Source organism: Micrasema longulum, unplaced genomic scaffold (genome assembly GCF_059751315.1).
Source record: "Micrasema longulum isolate JH-2025_06_02 unplaced genomic scaffold, ASM5975131v1 h1tg000163l, whole genome shotgun sequence".
Classification (NCBI taxonomy): Eukaryota; Metazoa; Arthropoda; class Insecta; order Trichoptera; family Brachycentridae; genus Micrasema; species Micrasema longulum.
Window position 1 is genome coordinate 2,006,443 of NW_028277368.1, and position 10,978 is coordinate 2,017,420.

At 32.3% G+C, this 10,978-nt stretch overlaps 1 protein-coding gene across 2 annotated transcripts in view; it reads right to left on the reverse strand.

Moving 5' to 3' along the window:
* m (zona pellucida domain-containing protein miniature) overlaps window positions 1-9,756 on the reverse strand; it is a 165,346-nt gene extending 155,590 nt beyond the window's left edge. For both annotated transcript variants that reach the window (XM_088242781.1, XM_088242780.1), the window contains exon 1: window positions 9,587-9,756. The gene's annotated coding sequence lies outside the window, so the exon portion shown is untranslated. The remainder of the gene's footprint in view (window positions 1-9,586) is intronic.
* Window positions 9,757-10,978: the final 1,222 nt, after the last annotated feature.

Here is a 10,978-nt window from a genome sequence, read left to right on the forward strand (position 1 = left end):
ACATTTACGTGGAATATATAAACAAATGTCCTCCTAAATGGCAAACTTTAATATATAAATTAATAGTGGTATATCGTTTATCAATTTATACTTATAAGCAAATCGAGAATTATTAAATGATCTAATATTGAACAGAGGTTATCATTATGAAAAGAAACACGGTTGCTTTGTATGATGGTTTGGTGTGTATTTTTTTAAACTGAATAAATATGAATTCAACTTCTCTCTCGACCCTCTTTCCTTTGTCTACAGACAGAGGATCGAGAAAGTTGGTAGCTTTAACTACTTGGAAGTTCAGATAACTGAGGATGGAAGCATGCACAAAGAGCTAGCAACTTGCTTAGGAATTGCTGGAACAACTTTTAACATGATGCCTGTTGTCTGGAACTCGAGTCCATACTCGGTCAAAACAAAATGTCGATTATTCAACTCTTGTATAATGCCAGTATTTCTATTTGGGTGCGAATCTTGGCACCTTACCAAAGCACAGAAAACCAAACTTTTTAGTTTTGAAAGTAAATGCTAGAGGAGAATATTAGGGATTAGTTGGTTCGATTTTATAACTAACATCAGCAGCTTCCTATAACGAGCGTCTTGATGGGGCGGCGAACCTGGCTTGGACACGTGCTGCGCATGCCTCGGGAGAACCTAAACCCAAGTTGCCTCTTCTTTGAGCCTGCGGGCTCTCGCTGTCCTAAAAGGCCGTCGATGTTTTGACTTTATTTGGCGGAACTAAGGGGCGCTGGATTGACGTAGGAGGAGGCGAAAGTTTTGGCTGGCGATAGAGTCTCCTGATGGCAACTGGTGATGTCCACATGCTCCACTTAGGAGCGGATATGGAAAGGAGAAAGATAAATTGCTAGTATTTTTATTTAACCCGTAGAGCTTAAAGGCAAGAGTAGAAGGTCAAATGGTTTGATATAATCGGTTTTACTGCCGATTTTTTTTTACACTGTCGTTGAAGTTTCCTTTTTCAGTATTGATTTCTGGCCAATTTTACACATTTTCGTTGCTTCGTGCAACTTCTCTGAGCAAAGCAGTGCTTTATATACCATAAGTGTCGATAAGATGATGATGATTGTGATAAAATGACCGGATTTGCCAGACGCAGAGATAAACTCCGTATAAATATTATCTAAAATGCTTAAGGAATTCTAAAAAAATCACATTACCGTAGCAAAAGCCTCGAGTAAGTCGCTACCCGATTCAGGGAAGCTTTTTTTGAAATCAATGTTTGATCCTCGTTTCGAAAATTCGCAGCCAGCCAAGGGGCACTTAAACGAAATTCTTGGATTCCTGATAGTTCAAACTTTAAAATAAAATGCACTTTTACTCGGTGGCAGAATTTACAAGTAATCATCAGTCGTAATTTCTACTTGTGTTGACTTTTATGGTATTGCAGATCTTACGGTTAGTACTGGAGATTAATTTTCAGTTTTTCAATGTGAGTTTAGTTTATTCTGCCTTTCTCAGCGGTAAAATAAATTTTATTTGTCATTTATTCTTTTGTAACAATTTCGCGTTTATAACAAATTTGCAACTTCCAGATTAGAAGCTTCAGTTTGTCATTTTAATGAGTTGTGTAGCTAATTTTTTTTAGGAAAAACTAGTATTTGCGATTTCGCCTAGTATTTCAATTTTGCCAGCCATTTTTAGAGTTTCAAAAAACTCACTATTAAAAAATGTAAATTGGGGTTTGTACTTCGGGCCTCTGATTTGTGGGTCCGTGAACCTGCCCAGTTCATTATAATTTTATGGTCGTTAAATAAAATGTTTCATTAGAAGTAGCTACCTACGTCGCATAATTTTTAAACCTAAAACATAAAATTAGCATAAATCATAAAATTTGGGAATTTAAATTTTTAGTCCTAGATATTTTAAAATGCATAATTTTTCAAAGTAAACTTGCATGTATGTTTTTACGACTCAATTAGCCTAAAACATAAATAATGAAATGTAAATTGCCGTAATAAATATGTAAATATGTAACAATTAAATAAATAAAATAATATAAAATACTCATATCAACCCATTGAATTTTTTTTACTAAAAAGAAGATGAAAATGTTAATTTTTAAATATATAACGTAAAATTTATCAAAATTAATATATATACTCCGTTAGGGCAAACCATAATACTCGCATAATAATATACTTCATTTTTGTAGTATTTTTCACAAAGTGAACTTTTCAATCTCCGAGTTACAAAATATTTATTTTCTCGGTTTTTTGTTTTACGTAGAAACGTCTTTCTTTTTTATGGTGGCAGAATACTTAAGATGACATGTAAAAAATATATTTGTGTTTTGTTGATTTTTCGTGATAAAATTTTACAGTTTATAATTTTTCTATAAAATATCAAGTTACTTCAGAAGTTCATTAAGAACAATTTTAATCAAATCATTAAATTTGATTGGTAGTTTTTATATTAAAATTGTTTGAAGTGATGACTAAAATCGAAAAACGTGACCTAACTGTGATGGTTTAGCGAGAAGTACCGCGTCCGTGTCACTTAAAACCAGATCACAGCTACTGCCGGTAAAGTCCTATCAAGAAACAAAGATACACCTACCTGAACCTTCAATTGTTTATTTATTTATTTATTTCAGGAACGGTACAAATTACTTGCTACACTCACTTAGAGACATTTAAAACAAAGTACAACTGGCCAATTATCCTTCTTAACCCAGCGTGCGAGTTACAAAAATCAGAGAAAGTCAAAATAATGAAGCTTATATTAAATACAAATAATTAGTTGGGATCAACCGAAACAAAATTTTCAGCGGAAACTGAAACCGAATTATGGCTTTTGTTCTAGTTTCGGCAGAAACCGAAATCGAAACTTATTCAAATAATTTCAAAGTCAAATATGTGCGAAAGTTTTTACGGTCACTGTTATCAACATGTTGACTAAAGTTTACCCTGAAGATGACTCCTGTAATGGTAGCCGAAAAGTCAGAACAAATCCAATACACACGGTATCACCCAAAAAAGACACACATTGAAGTTAAAAGTCACTTCAAAACGCCCAAAATAGACGTTTTTATTGGTTATTCTTACGAGTTTTTAAAAATATTTTTTTTATTAAAATACTCAATAAAATAAAATTCAATTTTTTTATTTTTAGCACTTTTCGGTTCGTTGTTACGTTATGTTATTTATTTCACATAAAACTTTATATATTTTCCTTTCTATATGAACACCTTACTAGGCATAACCCATGTCGAGACATTCATTTACATTATTTTTATATTATGTTCTAGTACCTACATAATAAATCAATTTAATATAATAAATAAAACTGTATGGATATAAACATCAAATATAAATAGAATACGTCATGTAATAATAATTCCGAGATCAAATAAACTACTGTTTTAGTGGGGTGACCATTTCAAGGCAGTTTTCGTGACCCAAATCCAGAAGCCATTTTTTTTACAAATAATTGGAATTTCTGTTTATTTGTATTCAATTTTAAATCAAGAGGTATTGTGTTTTGAATTTTGGGAGAAAAATACATGTGACTCCTATGACCAAACGATGTTGTCATTTTAGGTGGCACGAATAGTTGTCTCTTTTTTTATCTTGTTTCATAGATTGTATTGTCATATATACATATAATATGTAACAGTTTTTCAATGTATGCAACTTATAAGCTTAAAAGATATTAAATAAATTACGAAGTTTTCTCAGAGTACGAATTACATCATACCTAAAACCGAGTATGTTTAGTATTTTGACAAGCGTATTAAACTATCAAGAACAAAAACGATCTTCAATATAGTAGTTAAGGACGAGTTTTATACTAGTATGCAGAGACAAAACTTAAGGTGAGGAAAGTACATTCTAATTTCAAATGCAGAAAATAACCCGAAGGTGAAGACAATATAATGTACTTTCCTCACTTTAAGGGTTGTCTCTGCATGCGGGTATTAATGTTTGAGTTTGCTATTAACCATATTGATATGCAATATATATTTATTTTTAAATTATTATTATATATCTGATCCAATGTAATATTTCAATTACGCTGCACGATCCATAATATCTACGACTCCGATTCAGCGCCTTATTTCTTCATTTCTTAGACATACACCGAGCATCTGTCTTTCCATGGATCGTTGCGTGCATTTTAACTTCTGGCTTCTTTTTTGTGTTAATTTGCCAAAATTGAAATGGCAGTGGGCAGGACACTTGACATCAAAATGATGGCAGGTGGACACCTAGAATAATAAAGTGGAAACCATGGGCAAACAAAAGAAGTTTTGGAAGGCCACAGAAAATATGGGTCGACGATATTGCCTCTATTGCCGGTAAAACGTGGATGATGAAAGCGGGTGAAAGGAAGGAATGGAGACGTTTAGAAGAGGCCTTTATCCAGCAGTGGAGAGAACATGGCTGAAGAAGAAAAATAATGCAATATTTGTGGTGATATACTTGTATGTCGGTGTCAACTATTACTCATCACAACTAAATTCATGACTTTTAGTCCAATGGAGTTAGGACTTCTGTCTCAAAAAATATGTAATTTACGACTTATAAGTAAATGAATAAATATAATGTAAATATGAAAGATCTTAGAACCAACGAGAACTTTGACACATGCCGACCGCAGGTTTCGGCTGAGCCAAAGTTTCGGGTGATTTTTGGCCGAAACTGAAACCGCTGCCGAAAATCGAATTATTAGCCGAAACTGAAACTGAAACTTCAGTCGGTCACTAATAATCAGAAAGATGTATTGTTGATCAAACTAACTGGTTTAAAAGTAAATATTAAAATTGAACAGACGTTGCTTAGCAGGTGAAAGAATCTCACCTACATTAATGAAGGTTTCAGCTCTTTTACTTCACAAAAGTCAAGAAATGGAAGAGTTGAGGAAATATGGATGTTTAAACATGGGCTGAACGGGTAATGTTGTAAGGTGGCTACTTAAACAAACAAATGACGGGTAATAAGCCCTGTAAATGCTTAGACTTTTATATTCCCTTCGATAAAGTGTTGTAATATTATAAACCGTCTAAAAGCATTTGAAATGTAAATCAACCATAGAATATTACGAATGTCTTGGACCTATATAACAACCAAAAATTAAGTACATATAACGTGGAGCCGATACGAATAGGGGACTATTCACCACTATTAAGCTCCGTAAGGTTTCATTTCGGCCATGTGTTGAGAGGTGATAAATATGCCATACTTCAGCTTGTCATTAAGAGAAAGATCGAGGAGCGTAGAGGGGTCGGAAGAAAACTGATTTCCTGTCTTCAAAAATCCGAGAATGGACCAGAATAAGAACCGTGGAGGAGCTGTTTTTCACTACTCGAGATAGAGAAACGTTCTTTCAAGTAGTCATCAACGTCGGGAGGACTCAAAGCGAAGAAGAAGAAGTATAAAAGTGTTCTTCACTTCTCTTGTAATATGTTAATCTTAATAATTCCCTAATCAATTAAATATATATAAATACTGAAGAATTTCTTTGTTCCTGGACTGGCACCTGTAGCGTAAGACTGATCATCTTGATGCAACAATTGATCCAATTACACCACATTAAAGATAAGGATCTACTTATAGGTGCGGACAGATGATGATGGGTCCCATTTCGGTAAGTATTAATTGAAAATATGTTTTCTCAAACTTGGGGGTTTCCGTGGAACTCAGTGATCACGAGGCCGACAAATCGTTGCATCACTGGTAATAACTGTTTTCTTCGGGATTCAGAAATCTATGTTCTTATAATCGGAGGTATAGATTAAAAATCTTGTTTTTAAAATAGGGTAACAAGTCGAAATTTCATACGATCGCCAATTAATTTTTTTGTTATATTGCCATTGCTAACACCAGCATGAATTATACATTTATCCCCATTTAGAGGTCATCAGAGAGAATTTAACACCACATACATACGTCTTTTTGCTATCTGCATAATGTTAGCTTTTTCCACTTTCTACTAATCAAACATGCCCTTCGGTTATGTTAATTTGAAGTTCAGTGGTTTTTATTTATTAATAGACTATAAAACTAAGTCAAAAAAAAAATTACACACATTATGTTTGTGTATTGTATCATCACTGCAATGATTTTTTAAAGTTACGATAGTTCATTTTTATTGTTTTTTTTAATACTTTTCCGAGATACTTCGCCGTGCGATTGAAGGCCCTTATTTTAACCGCGTGTAAGAAAACATTTTTTCTTTATCCAATTTCTCACTCTGAGGTTTTCATTCTTTTTTAAGTCTTTTTCGACTCTCGTAAAAATAAGAATCTTGTGACTTTATAAACTTTTATCATGGATTTGCGAATACTTATCATTAAGGTCATAAAACATACTGTTCCTTAATTTAGAATCTTTTCGAGTCGAATAACATCCGTGAAATAAAGAAGGTTCAAAAACTATTTCTGCGCAACTTCCATCTTCTAGAATCATAATCATATCATTATTTTTAGCAGAGACGCTGGATCCAATCGTCTTATTTTTTTTGGAAAATATGTTTATTTTATAGTTATTTCATCTGATTTTCACAGTCTACATTACGTAATAGGTAAAATATCCATTAAATAAATGCGGACTACAGTTAACAAAAAAAACTAATTTAATAAAATTTAAGTCAACCATGATTCTGTAAATTATTTGATAAATTAGATAATTTTATTATTAGTAAAAGTGTTTCTGAAAAACATACGCTGTGTAATTAATTTGGATAACTTAAATAAAACGAATGTGGAAATCTCCTACAGCACGAAAAAACTTCATTAATAACGTTTGGAAAACTGATAATAATTGAGGCTGAATAGAATTTCAAGTGGATGGTCGCAAAATTAGAAATCGCTGTATACTGTTATATTTGAAATCAACGTTATTGTAACTAGTCTTGGGTATTACTTGCAGTTTGCATATCAGACAATATATGTATGTGAGCGATGAATACTTGGGTTAATCTAGGTGTTCTCAATAGTAGAAATTGATAAGAAAGTTTAATAGATTTACTTTCCTCTATTCGCCGATGTTTCTGATCCACATTTAAAAAAAATTTGCATCTAATGATGAAGTTTTTTTATTTTCAAATAATTGTTCCAATTCCCAGCAATATTCGCCATAAATAAATCATGCAGTTTTACATGTGTGCATGAATAGTTACAACCTTAACCTATTTAGTTCATTCGATTAGTTTTTAAAAATCATTTTTCAAAACATGTCATTACATCATTTAAAGAGTAATTCCATTAACAGGTATGTTTTTTTTTTTTAAACTGAAATACAAAAACGTTTTTTCCAAATATGAAAAACATGTTTTTACCTAATGAAATTCAAATTTGTAAAAATCAAGAAACACCGAATGATTTATTTCTATAATGCATTTTGAATTAAAAATTTTTTTAATGGAAACTTTTAAAGCAAAATAACAAATTATTATAAATGACTTTAAAAGCATATATAAATTGATTAACTGCTCTATCAAATAATGCATTTCAATAATATATAGAGTTTTAAAATTTTTATTTTTTTATTAGAAACCATTTTTTTATTATTTTATGGAAAATAGAACACGGACTTATATGGTTTTTTAAGAATATTTATGGAATTGCTGTGAAAATTTAATTAGAATTAATAAATATTTTAATTTTTAAACTACATCGCGCATCGAAAGTATCAAGTTTTCTAAATGGCTATTGTATATTTTGAAATAAGAACATTGTTTTATTCAATATAGATTAATTTCTTTCATAATTTACTATGTTCAAAAATTTTTTCGTTATGATTTGGCATATACATATTTGTTTTATGAAAAAAATATAAATCAATTATTTTTCGTTTCTTTTTAAAAAAATTTTCTTTTATTTTTTGTTTTACCATATAAATAACTTTATAAATGTTCCCTTAAGTGTTCAGCCTATAAAATTGTCAAACTTTATTATTGTTATAACATTATGTTTACGTTATATTTTGACAAAAAGTTTGATCTTACTACGAGTACGTGTATTTTAAAATAAGCATCTCTTTTTATGTTAAATTGGTTTTTGATGGGTTTTTGTGTTGTTATAATTTCTGATAAAATTTCATTGATTAAGTCATTTGTACATTATCACAACTAACATTTGATGTTACTCTTGTATTTTCTTATGCATCATTTTTTGTTTGTGTTCATATTGTTATCCATTGTATTTTTTCTTTTCTGATAGAAATTTTTTAACACGTAACTTGTTTTCGACCAGTTTCGCAAAAAATGCCTCAATGAAAGAAATGCGGAAAAATTTTAAATTTCGGAAATCCGTTTAAAAAATAGTGCACGTTCGAAACCGATTTAAAAACGTCGTTCCGGTGTTCGCTAAATATTTGGCAACACAAGTTTATTACTTCCCGTTATGTATGTGATACCATGAAAGAATAAACACCCATTATGAAGCTCACTTCAGATCAATCATCATCCACTCACTTGTTGTGTTCTCTGGTAACCTGTTACACGTGAATATTGCCGTTTATTCGGCCAAACAACATTCTTCAATGCTACCATTTCTTGAGCAGAAATGTCGGATACGGTTTATCGTTCTCGTTTGTGCGAGATTCTTGTCCTTACACCACATACATTGATACACACCGAAATCTAACTCATCTCACATTTAGGTCTAAAATCAAAGCAACGTATGTAATATTTTGTTTTTATAAAATTACTATTGTGAAAACATTCGTAGTTAAAATAAAGACGATATAATTTCAATTTCCTGAAAACCCTGAAGCCTGAAAAAACAAACCTCCCCTTTTTTCTATAAGTGATATCTATTTGAACCACTTTTGTAGTATTTATATATTTAAAGCTAGGACTAATAACATTAGGAAATTTAAACAAAATAATTAATTGATTTTAAACACGTAAGTGATAGGCGAAAAATGTTTTTGATACGGAGAAAAATTAAAACGGTAGTACTTCAGTTTTTTAGTACGTTTTATTACCGTTTTTAATAATTATTATTATTACCATTCTGTAGTAAAAATTTGAAATAAGACTTATTTGAGGTATGAATGAATCATTTAAACTGGAAAATAAAGTTTTAAATATTTAGTACAAAAAAAATAGGTGAGAATTTTGTTTTCTGAGCATAACCATCTTCATAATAAACAGTTAAAAAATAAAACATTAGAATCAACCTGAGCTTAAAGTTTTATAAAGATAAAACATTTAATATTAAAATGTTTCAGCAACCAGTTTGAAATCCGTCTTAGTTTTAATATGGTTAAACTAATTGTTAATCCGGCAAAAAAATGTTTGACAAGTGACGTAGCTGGTGGTCTGAAGTTTTCGGCAAGTGGTATACTGGGTATTCCTGAAGAAATAATAGCTGAGTCTATTTAATTTCGCCTGCAGAAAATTGGTGGAAAATTACTGAAATTTCAGTTATGTGAAAAATGTTTCAGTTGTAAATGTGGACGGGCGACAATTTTTTTTCGAACCAATTGTACCCCACGCAGACGCATTCCACCACTTTCGGCGCAAAAGTGGGTCACATAATTGGGGTTCAAATCCAACCCGGCGCGGTGGTAGCAATCAAGGAACATGTTAAAATTAATTGTCGCACACTGCAACCAGCACATACCTCGATTTGATCCAAATGAAAAAAAGCACAATTTAGAAAAATGTTTGTCCAATGCACACGCGTGTATTTTTTACGTGTTTTTTGTGGCACAATCCCGAGGAAAGAGTCGCGCGTTCCGGGATGACCGCTGCCGCACGTGCGCCACGAACGACTGGCGTACTACTACTGGCAGTTAGTACTCGGCCACCGCGTGAGTCTCCCCCTCTTTCCTCATCCCTCCCTGTCCCTCCCCCGCCCCCCACCCCCTGAAGAGACGATGTCCGTTAGTTTGGTACCTGCCAGCCTGTCTGCCTCTCTCTAGACGAAACCGTATCACAAACGAAACTACAAAATCGCGACCCGAATCAATCTCAAATCGCGGACATACAGTACCCGATTCGATCGCGGGTTCGGCGCGTTAGTCAAGTTTATGTGATTGTTTTCGCATCAACGTCATACAACGGCGCAGACACCCATGACCCATGAGACCGGTACCAAAAAACGATCAATAAAATATTCGCTCATTATTTTCAACAACCTTACCATCTCTAGGTACAATCACATGAAAAACAAGCGCTTCTTACATCTAAACATAAACGCGAAGGTTTTTTGTTTTTTAAATAGTCTAGGCATTCGTATCATATTTTTACAATGATAGTATCCCAAACAAAGCGGCCCAGAGACCGACTATGAAAGAGGACTAAAGTAGGGTAGAAGCAAGCAGAAACTTGAGAAGTACATGCCTAGAGGAAACCAAATCCCACCAAATTGAAATAATGCTACAGTATTTTAAGCACGTGGCCTTTTTATAGATCCTGTTTGAAATACATATTTGGTGGCTTATAAAAGAATGTCATTTTGGCGAATTGATCATGTCCAAATAATTCCCAGTCAGAAAAAAACTTACCACTCTTTATTTCTCAATCCAATGAAGTACATATTACGTACCTTTTTTTAGCACAAAAATGACAAGGCTTCCATATTAAGGAGATGTCTTTGCGGCATATTTTCTCGTTCGGCAACAAACAATTTTTCCTTGATTTTCTTTGTACGTAGACACCGCTAAGAAGCCCTCAGATGCGATGTGCAATATGAGGTGGGCTCGCTGTTTGAAAACAAATATTAGATTTCACCCCCTAGGGAAGTTATTGACATATTTCACAACATGTTTCAGCTATTTATTTATTTATTTATTTATTTATTTAAACACTTTAAATACATATACAGTTTACAAACATATGTATAAGGGCGGGCATATTGCCTTAAGGCAATTTCTTTCTTCCTATCTAAACCGTTTAATTCCAGAAAAACAGTGGTATTGAACATGTTGTTGGTATATTATAATATTTTTATTATAAAATAAAACATTCATGCACATACCTATGAACTTTTTAAGAAATAAAGATTTACTAA